Here is a 24,639-nt window from a genome sequence, read left to right as displayed (position 1 = left end):
ATTGAGTTGTCACCCCATCCAGTCTCCTTGTGAGTTCTCAGCAGACTCCATCTTATCTTTCTCACCCCAACTGGATCCTGCATTAGACTTGGCATTTGGTCTTCCAATTCCATCTCAGCTGGTTGTCCAGATACAGTTGCCTCGCCTGTTGGCTTCTCAGTGCTCCAGCCTCCCCCATCAGTGGAATTGTCCTGCACCTTAGCATGCACTTCCCATGAATTATTTTGATCTACTGGCTTTACAGCCGCTCCACCTCCACTACTCCAGCCTCCCCAATCAGTGGAATATTTTGTGAGTTTTCATTTCCATTTAGGTAGATATAGCAATTTAAGATATTTTGTTCTGTATGCTTCTTAACTAGGATGAGTGAAGCTTCCTTTCTTCAATTACCTTTTGCCATAAGGACTACTCTGAACTTTGGTGGCTATATGATGTAATTTCCTGTTCTATTTTCTGTAGTGCGTTCTATTTTACTTGTTGTTTTTCAGTAGATGGCATTCGGTGCAAATCAAATTGGCTTGTGACCTGAGATGAAAGGTACCGAGCAGTCCCCACTATGCTCAATAAAAAGGCAAACTTCTTACAATACTAGTGTTTTTTTGTTGACTAAAAATATGTCTTTGCTTAACAGGTAGGGATGGAGTGGAAGGTGAAGCAGTTTCTTTCTCCTTCCCTGCTACCTCCCCTGACCTTGAGAGCCTCCCCTTTTGATGCGACGAAGACCATGCTACAATTCTTTAAATGTGAGATCTCTCTTCCTCCTTTACATTCTAGCATGTCTTATTACAAGCTTGAGTTGTCTAAATGCAGTGCTGCTCGCTTTGGTATTTCTATTATAGCACGAGCATGATAATGTACGAACTTTACATTTTTGTTAACTTGTTAGGCAAAGGTTCTTGAGCAGTTATATCAGTTAGATGTTAAGTTACTAGCAATGATTTCATGAGCATTTTTTATGGGACTGCGGTCACATTTCTTTATATATTTCCTTCTACAAGTGTGCTCTGTCAGTTGCATTCATTTAATCAGATGTCATTTGTTTGTCCAGTTACTATCCTTCTGTGTGACACTATTGCTGATACATTTCTTATCTTAAGTTGTGATGTTTAACGCTATTGTATGTCAACATTGTTGCCAAAAGTAATGAATTCTTTCATTTAGAACATCTCAATGATAATTCAAAAACTGGGTAATATTCTTCCTGAGTGTTTTGGATTTGGAGGTTGAATGACTAAAGCAAATAGAAATAAGATGATAACACTTTTGTACTAATGATCCTTTAATTGTCGTTTGTGAAAATATCTTCTCAATTGAAAAATATATGGACGAACTAAACAAGGATTTGTTAGGGGCATGAGGCTCTCTGATTTTCTTTTTGCCGTCTTTTATGCTAAGCGCATTGTGGGATCCTCTCAGATACACTAGGCTCTTTTTCCTGAGTTGTTAACCACTAGACCTCTAGTTATATGAATAGTTTAATATGTTATTTGTGAAGCAAAATATACATATCGTTGAAAGTAAAAGCCGCTGCTCACTAGCTGTCTCTGTATGTGGTTCTTCTAACTAGACACATTTTGTTATGCATTAGAAACCTGATGCCATTCTATATTAACAATGTAATATACTTGTGCAATTGGTTTCATAGAATTTTATCATGTGCAATACCTTGAGCTAACTCGTTCATTTTAACAGATGGTGTAACAGACTACTCTGTTACTGGTAGCAAGTCAAAAGGAATACTGGCGGCTCAGATGAGTAAATCTACAGATATGCTTCATCTTCAGGCCCCAACCATCACTCCACCAAAATCCTCGTTCAACTTCAAGTCCAGCACCTCCATTCTTGATTAACATATGGTGATGGAGTGCTGATTGACAGTTTCTTTCATAGCAGCAGTTAATTCTTTGATTCTTTCATTTGCTAGCGGATCCATCAGTAATGCTTCGTTTCTTTTATCTGAGAGCAGGTCCCTTCGTACTGTATTTGTGTATTATTTGAATGAAACCTTATTGGTCATGCACAGAAATTACTATATGAAAATATATATTTTAATATGCTGTTGCTACTATTTTAAAATAATTTTTTTTGTGTATTTAACTCTTTTTCCTGTGAGGCTGGCTACACAGAAATATTATTTTTAATCTAGGCGAAATGAATTTTACTGTGAGTTCATCCAGACTGTCAGAAAAAAACATGTGTTTTTCTGTGGGTTTATTTCTTTTTCTGTGTGGATTAACACACAGAAAAATTAGTTTTAATCCGGAAGAACACAATTTTTCTGTGCGTGTGAGATCCACAGAAAAATTGTTTCTGACGGTGAACCCACAGAAAAATTTAATTTTTCTGTCATTCTATTTCTGTGTGTTATTTTCTGACGGTACACCGTCAGAAAAATATTTTTCCGTAGGTTTTTGGACGCACAGAAATATTCAAGTTTGTGAACGGCCAGTCAGGTCACTACCGGTTTCCATCTATCGTCAGCCACGTGATCACGTGGGAATATTCAAAGTCCAACCAATGGGTTGGTTTCTCGATTTTCTTCTTTTCCCCACCCTATTTTATTGCCTATTTTCATTTTTTTTTCTTTGGGTCGAAGTGTGGCGCACGGCTCCTTAATTTAGTTTATCTTGGCAAATTTCGTGGCACTAACCGGCTGCTTTATTTAAACCGGCTTCTTTGAAAATGGTGGATTGTGTAGGATGGGCCAAACCTAGAGGTATGAGAATTTTCCTTTCAACAAGACCTCTCTTGTCGACAGAATATCGTCGGTAGTCCTTCAAGGGGTATCCCACGAAGGTAGATTGATCGACAGAGATGCGTGTAATCGAGAACAAGAAGGCAACAGAGACACACGAGTTAGACAGGTTCAGGCCGTCAGTATGATGTAATACCCTACTCCTGTGGTCTGTTGGATTGTATTGGCTATCGTATGATATTGCGTGAGTTTAGAGAGGGTCCCTGCCCGCCTTATATAGTCCGGGGGCAGGGTTACAAGTTGGTTAGATCTAGGAGATAACCGGAAAGTAATAACAGATTACAGGAATCATGGGATCATACGTATCGTAACAGATCTCGTGGTATCTTCAGGATATCTTTCCGGTGTCTTGCGGAAGGCGCCGAGCAGTGTCGTGCCCCGCAAGCCTTCGTCTTGTGGGCTGGGCCGCCCCTGGGGGCACAACCCATGTGGTCTGCCGTGGGTATCCGGGGTCGTGCCCTCCATATCTAGTCCCCGAGCACCTTGTAACCGTTGTGCAACGCCGTCTTGAGCTTGTCCGAGCAGGTGCGAACGAAGCCGAGCAGTCAAACTCATGGTCCGACCACCGTGATGAGTTGCCGAGCAGTTGTGAGCCATCGTCGAGCAGCGTGAACCGTCGCCGAGCAGTGTGACCCAATTACGGCTTGCCATATGGATGTAAGGAGCTCAAGTTCAGAATCGAATTTTTTTTTTTGCAGTGGACCAAGTATGTCCACTTAGAGTCCGACCACGAGAAAGAGAGATAATCGTCTTCAGCTTCAAGAGGCGCGGAGTCTTCCAGATTAAAGCATGCATTTTTCCCTTTTACAGGAGGGAGCTCTTCTATAAGAAAAATGCTCATCTTGTATGCATATTAGAAATAATGGATTGTACAATAAAACTAATCCGATCCAGATTAAGGAATACTAATATGTTTAGAGGCCTCCAGTGTGTTTTAGTGTTTTCTCATCTTGTCATTACTGGAAAGTACTCTTTGTCCACCAATAGTTTATGCATAGCATTTTTGTTATTGAATTTTTTCAGGACACTCTTTACTCGGGATCCATATCTCGGAGCCAGGTTGCTGAAGTAGCTGTAGAAGCATTGTTGTGTCCAGAGTCTTCCTACAAAGTTGTTGAGATTATCGCCCGAGCTGATGCTCCAAATCGCCCTCCGAAGGATATGTACGCTGCAATTAAGCAAAATTGACTGGTCTGTCACATCAGTTACACAGAATGATTCATTAGTTATGTACAAGGCAAATCTATGCTTCATAGAATGACAGGATGGTTAATTTGTTATACAGTACAGCCATGAACCAATGAACACTAAGGAGTTCTCAAAGTATAGTCTATGTATTTGGCATGCTATATTATACTTATAAATATCTATAAGTCCACCAAAGATTCTTCTAAGTCAAATCTTTTTAACTCTAACCAGCAATATATATATAATAAAAGTATATTATCTTGAATTAAAAAATTATGCATAACAAAATTATTTTTCATAGTGATATAAACTCTGGGGTCAGTCTATAACTTTTTATATTGATGGCCAAAGGTAGAACAAAAAACTTAACTCATGACAAACCTAAATAGGCACGTTGAAAGAGAAACAATAAATAAAGAATAAGCTAAGTATAAAAGGGAAAATAAATTGAAGAATAGGAAAGCAATAAAGAAAAAGAACTTAAAAAATAAAAGGAATCATAAAGCAAGAGAGCGGAAACAAATAAATCTTTTTTTCTAGCATCAAGATACGACGACTAGCGGGCATGGGCGGACGCTTCTATCCGGATTGATTCGCTCGTAATGTTTGTGAATTGAATCATTACACGGATTGGTCGGGATCGGATGGCTCCTGTTAGGACAATCGGACGGCCCCGAGGTGCGTCCAGATACGTGCTCAAGTCGGACGTCCGGGCGCTAGGTGCGTCGTACTCCCTTTGTCCATAAAAACATGCAACTATGGGTTGCGTGTCAGAAAAATTAGTTCACGTTTGACCATGTTTCTAGTGAATAGTATTCATATTTATGGCTCCAAATCAATTTAATATAAAAATATATTTCATAATTAATCTAATAACATTTATTTGATATCATAAATATTAATATTTTTTATCTATAATTGGTCAAACTTAAGATACTAAAACGTGACACTGTGATAGAATTGCATGTTTTCTTGGACGGAGAGAGTAATAGCAAACCTGGGTTATCCATGCGAGTAGGGGTGTGTTTGGTTTGAGGACAAGGGTGGATGGGATATGGCAATCCATGGATTTCGGGATATGGATATCCATGTTGTCTGTTTAGTTGGATGAATGGGGCGAGCCATTTTTCTGTTTGGTTGGATGGATAAGATTACATGGGATGTGAATAGTTGACTAATTATATCTATTATTTAAAAATAATAACAACTAATTATACCCTAATAAATATGCACCGACACTAATCTTGTCATTATAATCACTAATTAAAAATAAAATATATTAATTAGCACTATACTATTCTAATTGTCACGCAAAACATGCGCTAATCAACATGTGGATATCATCATCCATCAGATTTTTGAGGGCCATGATATCCAGCATCTATCTAGAATATTCCCTGTTGTGAATATCCAGGGTTAGCTTGTCCATCCAACAAAACATCATGTATCCATGGACATCCATAGAACCAAACACACCCTAGATGGATTGCCCAATCTAGGGCTTTGGGGATCTTTTGAGGGAATCCTGCACCTGCCTACTCCCTCTCGTCTGACACTTAAGAATGGACAGGTAGTTGAGGGAGTCCTGCACCTGCCTACCCCCTCTCGTCTGACGCTTACGAATGGGCAAGTAGATGGATTGCCCAATCCAGGGCTTTGAGGATCTTTTGAGGAAATCATGCTCCTGCCTGGTACTCCCTTGTCTGACGCGTAAGAATGGGCAGGTGGTTGAGGTAATCCTGCGCAGTTGTCTACTCCCTCTCGTCTAACGTTTACGAATGGGCAAGTAGATGGATTGCCCAATCGAAGACTTTGGTATCTTTTGAGGGAATCCTGCTCCTGCCTACTCCCTCTCGTCTGACGCATAATGGGCAGGTAGATGGATTGCCCAATCTAGGGCTTTGGGGATCTTTTGAGGCAATCCTGCTGCTGCCTACTCCCTGTTCATCGTGTTCTACGAGGCTTACTAATGGATAGGTAGATGGATTGCTCAATCTAGGCCTTTGGGGATCTTTAGAGGGAATCCTGCTCCTGCCTACTCCCTCGATCATGTTTTCCAAAACAATATCAACTTTGATCAAATGTACATATAAAATTATTCTAATATTATGATACGCAAAAATATAGTTAGACTAAGTATGCAATATAGTTTTATAATAAATATATTTCAAAATATAATTATTTATATTTTTTCTATAAACTTGATCATGAGATTTCTTGACTTCTTGAGAACGAGATTTATATTTTTTTAGACGGAGGTAGCAGTTGAGTTCATTGATTCATAGGCGTGCTGGCGGTTTCGATAGTTTGTTCTGGATACCCATCACGTTTGGAATGGCTGTTGAGTAGTTCTCCTGCTGCTCTTGTTCTACGACGCTTCCAAATGTCGTACGTTTTTCTTTTCTCGAGGATTCCAAATGCTGTACATGCTTGTAACGTTGTACGTATTGCTGAATGTATACTGATGCGCGGAGAATCCTCCCCAGCCCTGACTAATTTTATATCAAAAAAATATTAATAACTTTGAGTATTTTTATATCAAAAAATATTAATATTTATTTATGATACATAATTAATATCATCGTTGAATCTATTTTCACAATAAATTTATTTGAAGATAAAAATATTACACGTATTCTTTACAAATCTAGTCAAACTAGCACGAAAACTCAAAACTGTTGGAACGTGATCGGTTCGGCTAACCCCGAGATTATTAAGCGTTAAGTTTTTGGTCCACCTGTCATTTATTTTCAACTAAATAAGATTTGCCGTGATCGGCGACAACCCTTAGATCTTCTACGGTTAGTGAAACAAATCACATAACTGGTCACTAAGGAGCTTGAGGGTTTAGGAAGGCGGTCTCCCACGTCAACATACTGTTGCTGCAGATCTACACCAAGCTCTTCATCACAGAGTGAGTTCTAACTCTCGATGGGTGAAGATCAGTACACCTACTTCATCTACGTCAACTCCATCACATATCCAAAGGAACAGATGGCATCTAACGTCTCCAAAGGAACAGATGACATCTCCCTAACTCTGGTTAGTCACTACGATCTAATTTCCACATTAGTTAGTGATCATATTTAGGCTAACATAAGATCATGTTAGTCTAAGTTTTAATTCAACAATAGCTATCAGGAGCATGCTTAAACCTAATGTGATCCTAAACCAGAGTTTAATCTGTTTTTTTCCTCTGTCATGTTGGTTAGATTAGATTAGTCTCGGCTAAAGTTTTATTAGATGCTATTAGCTTCTGTTAAGATCGATCATGCATGTTTAACACTGTTCATGCTTGATTAGTAATCTAAGTGCCGACTTAGATCTGTTTTATGCTATCAGTAAGTTTCTTTAGACCTTAGTAGATGCGATCTGAGGATAAGTTCATGATTAGACTAAGAATTTAGTGGTTAGTGTTTAATGTTTATCACGCTTAGACTCAGATTAAGTCAATTTTCAAGAGATGAGTGATGTTTTCATCAAATTAGGACCCTGATAAGCATTAGGCCTCGATCGGCAGCTCAGGCTTGAATCCTGCCCAGTTTTCATTCCTAGACCCAAATTTCAGAGGGATTCGTTCCTGTGGGTTATAGGTGAGGATTGGTTCCAGGCTGCAGAGGGGGTCGAATTGTCGAGACGGGCCGGATTGGAATCTAGGCTAGCCTTAACCGAATACATGTTCCATGCTGGACTGGTATTCATTCCGTGCTGGCCCAATTCGGGTGGAACAGACCTCTTTTCGGGGCCGATCCGAGAGAAACGAACCAGGCCTAAAGAAGATGAATTGGGCAAACAATGAGAAAAGTCCCATAAATCCCCAGCCCTAACCTAAGCATCAGATCCCGCGTGGCTCGTACCTGGATTATTGATAGGGTCGTCGATGCAGGTTGTACTGCACCACAGCTGCACACGAGTGGATGGCTTGTACTCGGCGGCCATAGGCCGGGTCGCCACCGCCGTGCCGGCTGTGCTGCGCAGCAGCCGAGCGAGCCCGAGGCTCATACCCGGCGCCTTAGGCCGGGTCTCCACCGCCACCGCTAGGCCACGCAGCATGGACCCACCGCGCAGGCTCGCCACCCCTGCCGACTGTGCACGCGTGCTTGCCATCCCTGCCGGCTGCGCGCGCGTGCTTGGATGGGCCGCCGTCGCCGCGCGAGGCCATGAGCACCCACCACCATCGAGGTCGGATGAGCAGTGGGCATCAGGTCGCAGCAGCCGACCGCCGACGTGCGGGCCTAAGACAAGACACCGTCGTGTAGGCCTAAGACGTGCGCGTCCGCCGCCTTCGCATGCTGCCGCCGTTGCTGGCTGTCGTCGCGCCGGCATGAGGGCGCGCTCACCCCGCGGACTGCGCATGCAAGGGCCACCACCGCGCGCACTTGAGGGCGGGCCACCACCACGCGCACTTGATGGGGCCGCTTCCGCGCACGCACTTGAGCCTGCCACTGTGGGTTCTGCCGCCGTTTTTGACCCAGGGTGTCACTGTATTGGCACCGGTCGAGTCTCCTAGACGGAGCCACGCGCAGCCTAGCCGCATGCGCACGTTGGCCAGAGGACCGACTGATGCCGATGGCTTTGGGGATGAGTGAGCTGAGGAATGGCAATCTTGCTTGTGCGGTGTTTTATAGGGACAATTGTCTGTTGACATCCAAAGTAATGGTCCTTTGCTGGCGGACACCTACTTTGGAGCATTTTGCTAGAAGACACTCTGGTTCGGTGAAATTAGGCCATAGGACACCGCGGACCGGTTGCAGCCGGTTGAGGAGAGAGAACAGCGGTGAAATGACATTCTTGCCCCTATCTCTTTCTTCTTCCTCTCACCCTTTCTCTCTTTTTTCTATTTCCTGTCCCTGCCACCCTCTCCGCCTCCTGCTCCCGCCATCGCGCATCACAACATCGTGAGCAGCTGCGCCTCCAATGCCCGCTGCTTGCCTCCTGCGTCAAGTGCTGGATGAAATTGCAGTGTGCTCGCTTCAGAGCTGCAATCGATTGATGGCAATGCATGCAGGGCGACATCCTCCTTGGCCTGTCAGTGCTTGGCCGAAACAAGGCCTTCCTCAATCACGTCTTCCCGATGGAGAGCTTCACCATGCTCGACACGCTGGCCAACATCGGCCTACTCCTGCTCCTCTTCCTCATCGGCCTAGAGCTAGACCTGGCCTCGCTTCACCGCACGGGCAGCCACGCGCTCACCATCGCCGTGGTCGGCATCTCCCTCCCCTTCGCGCTCGGCTCTGGCTCCTCGCTGGCGCTGCGCGCCGCCATCGCGCACAACGCGCCGTGCGGCTCGCTCATCATCTTCATGGGCGTCGCGCTCTCCATCACCACGTTTCCAGTGCTCGCGCGCATCCTTGCTGAACTCAAGCTCCTAACGACCAACCTGGGCCACATGGCCATGTTCGTCGCGGCCGTCAACGATGTCACCGCGTGGATACTTCTCGCCCTGGCCATCGCGCTCTCGAGCTCCAGCTCGCCGTTTGTTTCGGTCTCCAGGTCCCCACCTCCATGCGGCGATGTGGAGCAGAAGCAATGGAGGTGCTCAGCTCAAGACGCTTCGCTAGGGCACTCCTCCCGAGCCTCCTTGACCCAGCCTCTAGGCTCCTCAGCAAGCCCCCATGCCGCACGCGCACTTGAGCCTGCCACTACGGGTGCCGCCGCCATTTTTGACCTAGGGCGTCACCGTAAGGGCGCCGGCTGGGTCTCCTAGACGGAGCCATGTGTGGCCTAGCCGCACGCGCACGCCAGCCAGAGGACCAACCGATGTCGATGGCTTTGGGGATGGTGAGCTGAGGAACGACGATCTTACTTGTGCGGTGTTTTCTTATGCTGCTGAAGCAGGGGAGAAGAAAGATGAGTGAGTGAGGGTCATGGTTTTTTATCTAATATTTTATAGGGACAATTGTTTGTTGACATCCAAAGTGATAGTCCTTTGCTGGCGGACACCTACTTTGGAGCATGTTGCCTGAAGACACTCTAGTTCGGTGAAATTAGGCCACAGGACACCACGGACCGGTTGCAGCCGGTTGAGGAGAGAGAATAGTGGTGAAATGACATTCTTGCCCCTGCCGCTTTCTTCATCCTCTCTCCCTTTCTCTTTTTTATGTTTTCTGTCCCCGCCACCCTCTCCGCCCGGCTCCTCGCCGCCACGTGCTGCGGGGCAACCACGCGGGAGGGGAGCTCCCTGACCTCGCGTCCGCAGCCATGGGTGGGGCCGAGATATGGACGCTGCTCATGAGCACCATGATGGCGGCGGTGACCAAGGCGCGGGAGAGCCCATACCTGCTGGCGCTGGCGGGCAACCCAACCTTCGTGTCAGGACTGGTGGTGTGGGCGGCTGTGTAGGCCGCCAAAGCCCTACTCACATCTATCGTCGAGCACCGGTGGGACCTATGGATGATCTTCAACTCCGATGGGATGCTATCCTCGCACACCGCGCTGTCCACAATCCATGGTTTATTCTCGAAGAAAGGCAGAGTGCCCTCGAGACCGTTCGAACGGACCCGGGAACTATATGGATTGACCGCTGAGAATCTGGAGTCGGTCACCAGCTGACCCAAGCCGGATCCTCATGAACGGGGTGCCGAGGCCCCACTCAGACTAGCCCGCTAACACCTCACCGAGTACCATGGCTCGTCCATAGAGGAAAATCATGGCACAGCTCAGCTGAAAGCTCTAGTTTGGTTTTGGTGAATTGATGAAACCATAAGTGCTAACCTAGTTTATCAAGTGATCATGAGATAGGTAGCACATTCCAAGTGGTGAAGCAAATGAAGATCATAACATGATGATGATGATGATACCATGATGATGATCAAGTGCTTAGACTTGGAAAGAAGAAAGATAAAAACAAAAAGCTCAAGGCAAAGGTATAAACCATAGGAGCTATTTTGTTTTGGTGATCTAAGACACTTAGAGAGTGTGATCACATTTAGGTTTGATAGCCGTACTATTAAGAGGGGTGAAACTCGTATCGGAATGCGGTTATCAAAGTGCCACTAGATGCTCTAACTCATTCCATATGCATTTATGATCTAGTGGAGTGCTAACACCCTTGAAAATGTTTGTGAAAATATGCTAACACATGTGCACAAGGTGATACACTTAGTGGTTGGCACATTTGAGCAAGGGTGGAGAAGTTAGAAGTGAAAACGAGTAAGTGTCGCTGGTTATACAGTGACCAGACGCTAGACCTCTGAGGGACCGGCACGTCCGGTCATGTGTAACAGTGAGATGCTGGCGTCAGTCAATTGACCGGACGCTGGGTCGCTATGCGACCAGACGCTGAGGAACAGTGTCCGGTCAAGTTGTCGGATGGCACAGTGATTAGTGTTAAGCACCGGATGCTGGGCTGTGTCCGGTCCTTCATGACCGGACGCGTCCGGTCGGCAAAAACTCATTTTGGACCCTTGCTTTAAACGACCGGATGCTGAGGGTCCAGCGTCCGGTCAGCTCTATCGGAGCGTCCGGTCAACATGTTGACCGTTGAGATCAAACGTTCACTGTTGAACGCAGGAGACACGTGGCTGCCATCGGGCGACCAGACGCTGAGAAGCAGCATCCGGTCAGTAGGACCAGAGCGTCTGGTCACCCCGATCAGTACCTAGTGAAGGGGTACAACGGCTCTATTTCGTGGGGGCTTCTATTTAAGCCCCATGGCCGACTGTAGCTCATAACCTTTGGCCATTTTCATTGACATAGCAACCTTGTGAGCTTAGCCAAAGCCCTCCCACTCATCTCCATCATTGATTCATCATCATAGTGAGATTGGGAGTGAATCCAAGTGCATTGCTTGAGTGATTGCATCTAGAGGCACTTGGTGTTCGTGTTTCACTGCGGGATTCGCTTGTTACTCTTGGTGGTTGCCGCCACCTAGGCGGCTTGGAGCAGCGAGGATCGTTGAGCGGAGGGTGGTGATTGTCTCCGGCTCCGATCGTGGTGATTGTGAGGGGTTCTTAACCTTTCCCTGGTGGAGCGCCAAAAGGTACTCTAGTAAATTGCTCGTGGCTTGTGTGATCCTCATCTTGTGTTGGTTGTGCGGCACCCTATTGAGGGTTTGGCGTGTGAAGCCAATTAGCGCATGAACCTCCAAGTGAGTGAATCGCCACAACAAGGACTAGCTTGCCGGCAAGCAAGTGAACCTCGGTAAAAAATCATTGTGTTCATCCTTTGATTCCGAGGTGATTGGTCTTCATTGATATTGATTCTTGTGATTGATTGGTTCACTCCTCGACATGGCGGTATAACTATCTTGCTTACTCTATTTACATTACCGCAAACTTGTTGCAAGCTCTTTAGTGTAGCTAGTTGTGAGAGCTTGTTAGTTTGGTTAGTGTGGCTCTTTAGTTAGCATTTGAGAGCACACTAACATAGTGTAGTGACATAGCTATTGTGTGGATACATACTATATAAACTAGAATTGTGGTAGGTGGCTTGCATTTTGAGTAGGCTAGCGCAACACTTGCTTTGCCTCATAATTGTCTAACCATTTTGTTAAGTGTTGTTGTACAAATTTTTATTAGGCTATTCACTCCCCCTCTAGCCATTAGGACCTTTCAAGTGGTATCGGAGCCGAGGTCACCATTATTTGAGGCTTAACAACCTTCGGTGTTAAAATGGCTCAAATCAACAACACCAAGAAGCCACCCCAATTTGATGGCTCCAACTATCCCTATTGGAAGGCCAAGATGACAACTTATATCAAGTCAATCAATAGGAAGGTTTGGAAGGTGGTAGAAACGAAAATTGAGATTGAAGATCCAGAGAATCCCACCGCGGCCGAGGAAGTACTTCTCCAAAACAATGACATTGCTCTAAGTGCTATTCATGATGCAATTGATGAAAGAACATTTGAGCAAGTCAAGAATATTGAGATGGCTCATGAGGCTTGGAAGAAGTTGGAAGAATCATTTGAGGGCACTCAAGCCGTGAAGGGTGCAAAGGCTTACATTCTCAAGGAAAAGTTTGCAAGCTTCAAGATGAAGGATGATGAGAGTGTGCTGGAGATGTTCCATAGGCTTCAAGTGCTTATCAATGATCTCAAAGCACTTGGAGAAGAAGTGAAGGATAAGGACTTCTCCCACAAGTTCTTGAGATGCTTACCTTCAAGATTTGGTACATTGGTCACTGTTCTAGTAAGAAGCGGTTTGGACACCATGACACCAAACCAAGTATTGGGAGATATAATGACCAATGATACTTATAGAGATGATGATGAGAAGGAAGAAAAGAAGGAGAAGAAGGATGAGAAGAAGAAGAGCGTGGCATTCAAAGCCACATCATCCAAGGGCAAAGCAAAGCAAGAAACATCAAGTGAAGAAGATGAATCTTGGGATGATGATGATGATGAGAAGATGGCTCTCTTTGTCAAAAGATTTGGCAAGTTCATGGTGAAGAAGGGCTACCGTGCAAGAAGAAAGAAATCTTCATTCAAGAACAAAGAAGAGTCAAGAAGGTGCTTCAAGTGTGGAAGCAAAGATCATCTTGTTGCTCAATGCCCATACAATAGTGACAATGATGATGACAACAAGAAGAACAAGACGAAGGACAAGAAGGAAAAGAAAGAGAAGGACAAGATGGCCTTCAAGAAGAAGAAGGGTGGTTCATATGTAGTCACTTGGGATAGTGATGCTTCCTCAAGTGATGATGATGAGGATAGTGATGATAACAAGACCACCAAGAAGAAGGTTCTTGCAAGCATTGCTATCAATGAGAAGCCTTCTCTCTTTGAATCTTCATCATGCTTCATGGCTAAGGCCACTAAGTTAAAATCATGTGATGATGAAAGTGATGAAGAGCATGTTGATGATAATGAACATGAAAATGAAAATGATAGTGATAGTGATGATGATGAACCTACTAAGGATGAATTAATTGACATGCTAGAAGATGCTAGAGAACACTTTGATACCAAGAGAAGGGAATGCAAAAGCTTGCGTAAGGAACTAAAAGCCCTTAAGCAAGCCTTTGATGAGCTTAATGCATCTCATGAGAGGCTAGAGGAAGCCAATGAGAAGCTTGGCAAAGCTCACAAAAAGCTTGAAAAGACTCATTCCTCTTTGCTTGATGAGCAAAATAAAAAGAAGCATGTTGAAACTTGCAATGTAGGTTTAACTTGTGATATAATTGATGAATCGCTCTCTATGCCTATCATTGTTGCTCCTACTAACCCTTCTTGTAGCACTTCCACTTCTACCTCATCTAGTAGTGATGGTCTCACTTGCGATACCTCACTAGTGGTTGAGAATGAGAACCTCAAGAAGGAGGTCACAAAGCTCACTCACACCTTAGCTAAGGCTTATGGTGGTGAGGACCGCTTGCTTATGTGCTTGGGTAGCCAAAGAGCTTCTCTCTACAAAGAGGGATTGGGCTATACCCCCAAGAAAGGCAAGGCAGCCTTTGCTCCTCACAAGACTAGTTTTGTGAAGAACAATGGTCGGTTTTGCACTAGTTGCAAGCAAGTTGGTCACAAAGAGCAAGAATGCAAAAACAATAGCAAAAATGCTAATGTATCCTCCATTAAGCTTGATTCATGCTATATGCTTACTAGGGGTACAAATGGTGTAAAGGCTAAGTTCATTGGTAAACCATGGATGGGCTCAAAGAAGAAAGCCATTTGGGTACCAAAGAGCCTAGTGACTAACCTTCAAGGACCCAAGCAAGTTTGGGTACCTAAAAAGAATTGATCTTCTTTTATAGGTTAATTACAAAGCCGGAGGAAGGCATTGGGTTCTTGATAGTGGGTGCACTCAACACATGACTAATGATGCAAGAATGTTCAAGTCAATCAACACCAATGGCAATGATGGTTATGATAGTATCACTTTTGGTGACAATGGCAAAGGCAAGGTCAAAGGGCTTGGTAAGATTGCAATATCCAATGACATGAGCATATCAAATGTGTTGCTAGTAGAGAGCTTCAACTTCAATTTGCTATCTGTGGCACAATTGTGTGATCTTGGATTCAAATGCATATTTGGGGTAGATGATGTAGAGATCATAAGTGTAGATGGCTCTAACTTGATCTTCAAAGGATTTAGATATGAGAATCTATACTTGGTTGATTTCAATGATAGTGAAGCTAGATTATCTACATGCTTGTTCATTAAGTCTAGCATGGGTTGGTTATGGCATAGAAGGCTTGGTCATGTTGGAATGAAACAATTGAATAGATTGATTAAGCATGACTTAGTTAAAGGCTTGAAAGATGTTGTGTTTGAAAAGGATAAGCTTTGTAGCTCTTGTCAAGCCGGCAAACAAGTTGGAAACACCCATCCTAAGAAAAGCATGATGAGCACTAGTAAAGCATTTGAGTTATTGCACATGGATTTGTTTGGGCCAACACAATACACTAGTATCGGTGGAAACAAATATGGCTTTGTGATAGTGGATGATTACACTAGATACACATGGGTATTCTTTCTAGTGGACAAAAGTGATGTGTTTGCAACATTCAAATCATTTGTCAAGGGCATTCACAATGAGTTTGAAACAACCATCAAGAGAGTTAGAAGTGACAATGGTAGTGAGTTCAAGAACACTAGGATTGATGAGTTATGTGATGAATTTGGAATTAGATATCAATTCTCGGCCAAGTACACTCCACAATCAAATGGCCTTGTTGAGAGGAAGAATAGAACACTCGTTGATATGGCAAGGTCTATGCTTAGTGAGTACAATGTGAGTCAATCTTTTTGGGCCGAAGCTATCAACACGGCTTGCTATTGTAGCATCCTCCTCTATTGTCACGGATTGAAAGAAAAGACACCATATGAGCTCTTGAATGGTAGAAAGCCCAACATTGCATATTTTTGGGTCTTTGGTTGCAAATGCTATATCTTGAAGAAAGGCACTAGATTGGGCAAGTTTGACAAGAAATGTGATGAAGGATTCCTACTTGGTTATTCCACTACAAGCAAAGCATATAGAGTTTGGAATTTGGATAGTGGTACTCTTGAGGAAGTTCATGATGTTGAATTTGATGAAACCAAGGGTTCACAAGTAGAGAATGAGAACTTGGAAGATGTTAGAGGCATTCAACTTTCAAATGCCATGAAGAATATGGATATTGGTGAATTGAGGCCTAGGCAAGTGAATGATGATGAAGATGATCAAGTGCAAGTGCTCTCTAACTCAAATGTGAAGATGATACAAATCAAGTTAGTGCAAGTGGCTCTCATGACAATTTACAAGATCAAGTGGCTAGTACATCATCTCAACCCAATGATCAAGCAAGTGCAAGCAATCAAGTTCCAATCCTCCAACCACACTATCATTGGTGATATTTCTAGAGGTGTACAAACAAGATCAAGATTGGCATCATTTTGTGAGCATTTCTCATTTGTGTCATCCATTGAACCAAAGAAGATAGATGAAGCATTGAACGATGTTGATTGGGTGAATGCTATGCATGAAGAATTGAATAACTTCACAAGAAATCAAGTATGGGAATTAGTAGAGAGACCAAAGGGACACAATGTGATTGGAACCAAATGGGTCTTTAGAAACAAGCAAGATCAAGATGGGATAGTAGTAAGGAACAAAGCAAGATTAGTAGCATAAGGCTATACACAAGTTGAAGGTCTTGACTTTGGTGAATCATATGCCCTGATTGCTAGATTGGAAGCAATTAGAATCTTGCTAGCCTATGCTTGTGCCCACAACATTAAGCTCTATCAAATTGACGTTAAGAGTGCATTTCTCAATGGCTACATCAATGAAGAAGTATATGTTGAGCAACCTCCCGGTTTTGAAGATGACAAGAAGCCCAACCATGTGTACAAGTTGAAGAAGGCATTGTATGGCTTGAAGCAAGCACCTAGAGCATGGTATGAGAGATTGAGGGATTTCCTACTCTCTAAATGGTTCACAATGGGCAAGGTTGACACCACTCTTTTCATCAAGAAGATTGGAAAAGATCTATTTGTTTTGCAAATCTATGTTGATGATATCATATTTGGATCAACCAATCAAGACTTTTGTGATGAATTTGGAAAGATGATGGCTAATGAGTTTGAAATGTCCATGATTGGAGAGTTAAGCTACTTCCTTGGTCTTCAAATCAAGCAATTGAAGAATGGTACATTTATGAGTCAAGGCAAGTACATCAAGGACATGATCAAGAAGTTTGGCATGATTGATAGCAAAGTCATTAGCACACCAATGGGAACCAATGGCAACTTGGATAGTGATGCATGTGGAAATATGGTGGATCAAAAATTGTATCGGTCTATGATTGGAAGCCTACTCTATGTGACCGCATCAAGGCCGGATGTCATGTTTAGTGTATGCATGTGTGCAAGATTTCAAGCCTCACCAAGAGAAAGTCATTTGAAGGCTACAAAGAGGATATTGAGGTACTTGAAGCATACACCAAATGTTGGTTTGTGGTATCCCAAAGGAGCAAAGTTTGAGCTAGTTGGTTACTCCGACTCGGATTATGCGGGATGCAAGGTTGAAAGAAAGAGCACCTCGGGCACATGTCAATTGTTGGGAAGATCACTTGTTTCATGGTCATCAAAGAAGCAAAATAGTGTTGCATTATCAACCGCCGAAGCCGAATACATATCCGCTGGTAGTTGTTGTGCACAAATACTTTGGATGAAGGCCACTTTGAGTGACTTTGGAATCAAGTTCAAGAAAGTGCCATTGCTGTGTGACAATGAGAGTGCAATCAAGTTAACCAACAATCCGGTTCAACATGCAAGAACAAAGCACATTGATGTCCGCCACCATTTCATAAGAGATCACCAACAAAAAGGGAACATTTGCATTGAGAGTGTAGGCACCGAAGATCAACTTGTCGATATATTCACCAAGCCATTGGATGAGAAAAGGTTTTGCAAGCTAAGGAATGAGTTGAACATATTGGATTTCTCAAATATGTGTTGATGCACCCCCCCACTCATATGGCATGCCTCTCCTTCGAGCAATCCAAGGTAAAAGTTGATTGGCATGACATACATCTTTGCTAAGGACATGATTAGTGCATCTAGTCACATTTTTAATTTTATTAGGACCTCTCAAGTGGTTCTACTTTATTAGGCTCATTCATGAAAATCAAATGATTTTGATGTCTATATGGTATCACTATTGCTTCTATGCTTGACTTCCTCGGCCGCGGTGGGATTCTCCAGATCTTCAATCTCAATTTTTGTTTCTACCACCTTCCAAACCTTCCTATTGATTGACTTGATATAAGTTGTCATCTTGGCCTTCCAATAGGGATAGTTGGAGCCATCAAATTGGGGTGGCTTCTTGGTGTTGTTGATTTGAGCCATTTTAACACCGAAGGTTGTTAAGCCTCAAATAATTTGATTTTCATGAATGAGCCTGCCTCACCCGACTGGGACCCATACCTCCGCCCGACCTCTAGGGGTCAGCTCTGCCTCACCCGACTAGGACCCATACCACCACCAACCTCTCTAGGGTCCAAGCGTATGGGCCTAGGTCAAAACTCTGACACCAAGGAAGAGACCAACACGCCTCAATGTAACCCACGGCCACGACGGGCCATACCTGAGGATTCACATCAAGAATAGCGTCGGGCGCTAGTACAAACACTAACAGGCGTGTTAGTTCACCACGACGTCCATCAGGACGGAGTGGAGCGCCATGACCGGCAGACGATGCCTCCGCATGGCGCCAGTAACGGACAGGGCCGCGACGAGGAGCCATCTCGGTTGACACCTACTGGGTCGGTGGGACCCGCATGAAGGAGAAGGACCTGACGATCCTGAAGGCCTTCTTCTCTTGCTGGTTCTTTTCTTTTCCTCCGCTGTAACCCTCGTTTTCCCTTGGCCTATAAAAGGGAAAGCAGGGCACCCCATAAAGGGGATCGATCAATCGACCCATCGAGACCCAAGGGATCTAGATCCACGTGAAGATAGAAAACACAAGAGCATGACACAAACACATGGCTGAGCAGTAACTGAGCTCTCAGCACCCGTTCACTCCTTCCATCAGAGACTTGGGATCATTTCTCTCTCTCGCCCATTTGTAACCCCTACTACAAACTTTTAGTGCTAGTAACACGAGCAGCAGCGACTAACTGGATCTAGGGACTTTCTGTCTGAACTAGTATAAACCTTGTGTCCTCTAAGTACACCATCCGAGCCAGACACGCAATAATACAAATTTACTCATCGGTGGTAACTCGAAACACCGACAGCGGGCGTGGTTCTGTGTGGGGGAGGGGCGGGGTTCCATGCGGGACTGGTGTACGGACGCACTGGACATTCGGGCACTAGAATCACCATTGCGCCTATATGCCGCACGCAGGTGGATTGCAGCGGATCAGCTGCGGCACTGGTTTACTCCATTCAGGGCCGAAGATCTTCTTATTGGGCTGGCGGGTCCTGGGCTTCACGACTTCTTCTGGCCCATCAGCTTTTCCTCCATCTCCTTTGCCAACGTCTGATACAGAGCTGCTATCACATCCCTATCTTTCCCAATCTCTGATTGCTTCCAGCTTTCCCGACTATAGTTACAACAAGTGAAACAAATAAAGTCCATCTTCTGAGGTTTTGTTAATGTTACGGTCCTACTACCTTCGCTCTTGTTTATAAGGCATTTCGTGTATGTCACCGATCAAACTTTATAAATTTTAATCAATAATTTAACTAACATTTTGTAACTATTATAAAACAATCTTTATACCCTTAGATTTGTAATCAAACATACTATCCAACAATAATAAGTTTATAATCATAAATAATATAATATAACATAAACATATGGTCAAAGTATAATTTAGAAGACCGTGCCATAATCGGTTCGGAGGGAGTAGTATATAAGAGCAACAGCCAGCTGCCGGCAGTATGAATCCTTGCTGCCTGTCTCTAAGCCCACCTATACAGTAATTACATCTTCTATATTAATACATGGCGCACTTGTCTCTCACAAAATTTCTTGGTTCTTGTGTCCAAGCCAGCTGTAAATCTCTCTCATTTCCTCTCTCTCCTTCACTTCAGCATATAGCCCAGCTACAACCCTTTACTATACTTGCTTTAAGGCGTAATCATCTCTGGTTTAAAGACCTAGGAACATATTTAATTCTGTCTCTCGATACTAGTACTACTGCATCGATATACGTGTGTTTAGAGAGAGCACGCCCTATATTAGGAGACTTGAATAAAAAATGCTTACATCTTATATATTAGGACGGACGAAGTAGCAAAGTAGAGGAAGTGCTGTGCTGTGTCTACGATGGAATCGGGTCATAGTCATGGCAACTTTTGTCGTTTGCCCGCTGTAGCATTGCCGATGCAATTTCAACCGATTGGCATGGGCTCACGCACTCCTTCAAACCATGTTGATGGGCTCAACTCTATCAATATCCCTAAATCAGGTTCCTAATTTCCTGTTTTACCTTTTCCCATAATCTAGGGGTATTCTATCTATTTCACCTGACAAAATTCGAACAATATTGTTACTACTTTATACAAATCAATGGTACTCAAATCCATAAATTCAAATATGTTAATTCGAATTTAAACGACCTTGTTCATCACATCACATAGGACACCACAACATTAAATTCATAAATATGAAACATATATATAGGAATGAATCAATTCTCTCCTCCATTGCCATCAACACCACTAGCCTCAACTACCCCCACCCATTGCACCACTTGATCCTTTAAAACTAGGGTTAATTTGAACACTGCCATTACAATTCTGCGCTTTCGAAATATACCATTACAATTCACGATATTGTAAACTTGCCATTATAATTTCAGTGGAACGTGATTGATGCCATTCTGTACGCTTGCTATGAGATGTGGCCCACCTGCAGGCATACATATACGGCGACATGTTTCATATGGCCTGTATTGCCCCTGCCTCATCTGACTAAAACGAGCTGTACCCAGCCGAGGTCGTCTAACCCGCACACTTCCTTTCCTCTCGTCTCTTTCCCTGGTCATGAACCCTAGCTAGCGACGGAATTGGATCTAGCCGTGGCGGATCAAGTCGGCGGCGGTGGCGATTCGGGCCTGGAGCAGGAGGTGGTGTTGAAGGAGATTTGTTTCCCCAAGAGCTGCGCATCTATTGGAGTCCAAGGTCATGGCTTGAGGAAGATGACAGGCTTCCTCGCGACCGGCGAGCCGTGTGGAAGTTCGTCGGGCATGGCCGGCACACTTCGGTTCACTTTTGCCTATCCCATCAGTCTCACCATCTGCCTTCAAGACGATGAAGGTTTTTATCAACTCCAGTGAACTCATCATTGATTTTTTATCAAGGCAGCATGTTCGTCATAGGTGGGTGTGGCAAACTCATTATTATTAAGTAAATTGTTACTTTTATGATTTGTTATTTGTCTTTGTGTCATAATATAGTAAATTTTTGTCCTTCTCTGACTATAGAAACAATTGTAAGTTGTTAATTGTTTTTGTGCCAACACAAATCGTTTTTTATTCCTGACACCAGAAATTATAGATTGTGTTTACAGAAATTGCATCGAACTAAAAGTACAATTTTAATATAAAATATATGCAATAACCGTTGTCTGAAGGAAAACTAATAACTATGACAAGTTGAAAAAAGTACTTACATAAATAGTCCATATACATTATAATTAGTAAATGGCTAAATTCAAAACTATTTTTAAAAAAAATAGTAATAATTAATTTCAGTATGTTGGGAAAAATACCTAAATAAAAATAATGTATTAATAAGTACAACTATCGGATTGGTCTTCTAAATTGATATCATAATGATCTAGATTTATCAAAAGATATAGGAAAATAAATAAAGACTCCAATATAGATAGAATAGGTATGGAAATGGATAGCATTAGGGAATAATTTAATACCTATTTTGACTAGATTTCGCCATATAAAAATCAAGGAAACCATGCTAACATTAATTGTGTGTGTGTGGGGGGGGGGGAGAGGAATTTTGCAAGTTGCACAACAACTATCTAAAATGACACCCTTGGTATCCCATAAAAAATCATCAAAGCACTTTGAATCCATATGTCACTTCTTTCTCCTTCACGTGGTCTACGCCTCACCATCTCAGTATGCCCTCTCTTGCCGTGGCTCTATGATTTGCAAATCATTTTTTTCCTATGTTCACGACGAGAAAGTTTTGCATCTCCAGTGACGTGGATGAATATGATGAGAACATCACTCATTCGGATACAAGCCATCGAGTCGAAGAGAACTAGAGTAACCAGTAATCTTCGTTGGGAAAGGCCTGAGCATCAGTAAGGAATATTGTTCGCCTTTTCTTAAATGGCTTAACTAAAACATCAAAGAAAAACCAAAGTAATCTATGCTTGATGGCACTTGAAACTCAAGATAATCAATAGCCCCTTCTCTAGGTCTACTCTAATTGATACGTATTCCCTCTATTCCAAATTGTACGTTGTTTTGGTTTTTCTAGGTGCATAGCTTTAGATAATAATATAAGGGTTGATATGATATTTTGGTGTGCGCCTTCCTCACCACAATAGCATAATCGGTATATGCCTAAAATCTGCAATCGAAACAACCTGATCTATCAACCCGTGCTAAAAGGTACTTCATCCATTCCAAGTTATAAGACGTTTTGACTTTTTTACTTTTGCTACGCACTTAGATATACAATATATATTGATACGTACTCCCTCTATTCGAAATTGTAAGTTGTTTTAGGTTTTCTAGGTGTTGCTATGCATCTAGATATATACACTTATGTCTATATACATGGTAAAACTTATGAATCTTGAAAAGTAAAAACTGACTTACAATAATTTGGAATGGAGGCGAGTACTAAGAATAATGTTTGTAGAAAAGCCAAAACAAAACGTCTAATAATTAGAACGGAGTGAGTAATATATATAACAGTGATCGCAATCTATACAAATTCCATACCAGTTGGAAACAAAAAAAAACTAAATACAAATTACATATAAAACACAATCTATAAAGGCAAAATTTTAATTAAACTATGACAAGTTGAAAAAAGTACTTACAAAAATAGTCCATACATATTATAATTAGTAAGTGGCTGTAACACCCTAAAATTTGCTCCTTCTGAAATAAAATTAAAATGATTTAATTATGTATTTTGTGCTCATTAAAACATAGGAAATAATAATTTTTCATTAAATTAAAATTTATCATACTGTAGCAACATGTTGGTGCATACATGCTGGTGCATTTGATTTATTGTGACGAGTGGTTTTGATCTAAAATTCAAAATGAATTCAAATGCTTTTAAAATATATTTGAAAACATATAGATTCTAGAAAAAAAACTCTTTCCCCCACTCTCTCATTTTGGGCCTGACAGCCTAGCCAGCTGGCCCGCCTCCTCACTCTTTCGCCGAAGACCAGCCGGCCTACTTCCGCCTTTCTTCCCTGCAGCCCGCTTCCTCTCCTCCCTTTCTCCTTCTTGGGCCGACCCAGCAGCCACGCCGCCGTGCCCCTTTCTCCTCTCTCCCTCTGACTGCTCGACCCCGCACTCCGTGCCACTGCCACCTTGGGCCTACATGTCAGTGCCGTCTCCCTCCTCCAGCTCATCTCCGCGACGGACACAGGCGCCGTGAGTCCGCCTCCGCCCCGACTCGTTGTTGGCGTGCACCCCACGCCGCTGCCCACTTAAATACCGAGCCCCCACACAACGTCCGCCTCCCCGTTCTCAACCCTATTGCATGCGTCGCCCTAGATTGAGCTCATCGCGCCGCCGTAGCCCTAGGCACCGCCGTCGACACCGTCCGCCATCCTGAGCCGCGCGCCGCCTCCATCCGCTCCACGCCGCCGTTTTTCACCGTGGTAAGTTTGCCTTGGCCTCCTCTTGCTCTCTGTATCTTTCCCGAGTTGAACCATGGCCCGTAGGCCGTTTTCCACTTGTACCGCTCGCTGTCGGCCATGGAACCGCCACCGAGGTCACTGTTCCGGCCGGCAGTTTCCCCTCTCCCTTCCTCCTTCTAATCTTAGTCGTCCGTTTTAGATCCAGAGCCCCAGATTAGCCTGTAACCCTTCGCGTGGCTTAATTGCATAAGAGCCCCTCAGATTTTTAATATAGAACCTGCTGTCCCTGTAGTTTTTCTAAAGAGCCCCTGCCTTTTGATAAAATAGTATCCGCAGTCCTCCTGCATATCAAAAATCCGATTTATTTATTTTAAATTCGAATATTAAGTTCCATCTATTTACAAAATTGCCACTATCTTCATTAGGGCATATCTTCTCCATTTTAACTCCAATTTGACCCGTTCAAGTTGCGTTAGATTTGTAATGACATAATCTACACATTAGTATCAATGTTTTCCATGTCAAGAGCTCTGGAATTTTATTGTTTAACGCCTAACTTGAATAATGATTGTGCAATTAGATTTTTCTAATTAAAAGTAACTTACGCTTTTCACCTTGGTCAATTATGTGATTAGTTTTACCTTGTTTTTCTAAATCAAGTATAATTTGACTTAACTCAATTAAGGTATTTCTCTGAAGTATCTTATACCTATTTTATACATCTAAAATAAATAAAGCCTATAGTTCCTTTTCGAAGCAAATCTATAGGTAGTTGTATCTTGTTCACCGTAGCTCCGATTAGCGTGCTTTTTGCATATGTGTGTTTGTAGTAATGTGTAGAACATCTTTAAAACCTTTTAACTTGCTGTTTCATATGTTTGGTGTATTGTTCTAATTTAGTTCTATTGTTTGCTTCGTGTATGATTGCATGGATGTTTGTGTGGTGCTTTATGATCCTG

At 43.1% G+C, this 24,639-nt stretch overlaps 1 pseudogene; it reads left to right on the top strand.

The window, feature by feature from the left end:
* Positions 1-9,472: 9,472 nt before the first annotated feature.
* Positions 9,473-10,495, top strand: LOC136480256 (uncharacterized; annotated as a pseudogene).
* Positions 10,496-24,639: the final 14,144 nt, after the last annotated feature.

This window comes from Miscanthus floridulus, chromosome 9, assembly GCF_019320115.1.
Source record: "Miscanthus floridulus cultivar M001 chromosome 9, ASM1932011v1, whole genome shotgun sequence".
NCBI classification, from domain to species: Eukaryota; Viridiplantae; Streptophyta; class Magnoliopsida; order Poales; family Poaceae; genus Miscanthus; species Miscanthus floridulus.
This window is presented reverse-complemented; position numbering and strand designations above follow the sequence as displayed.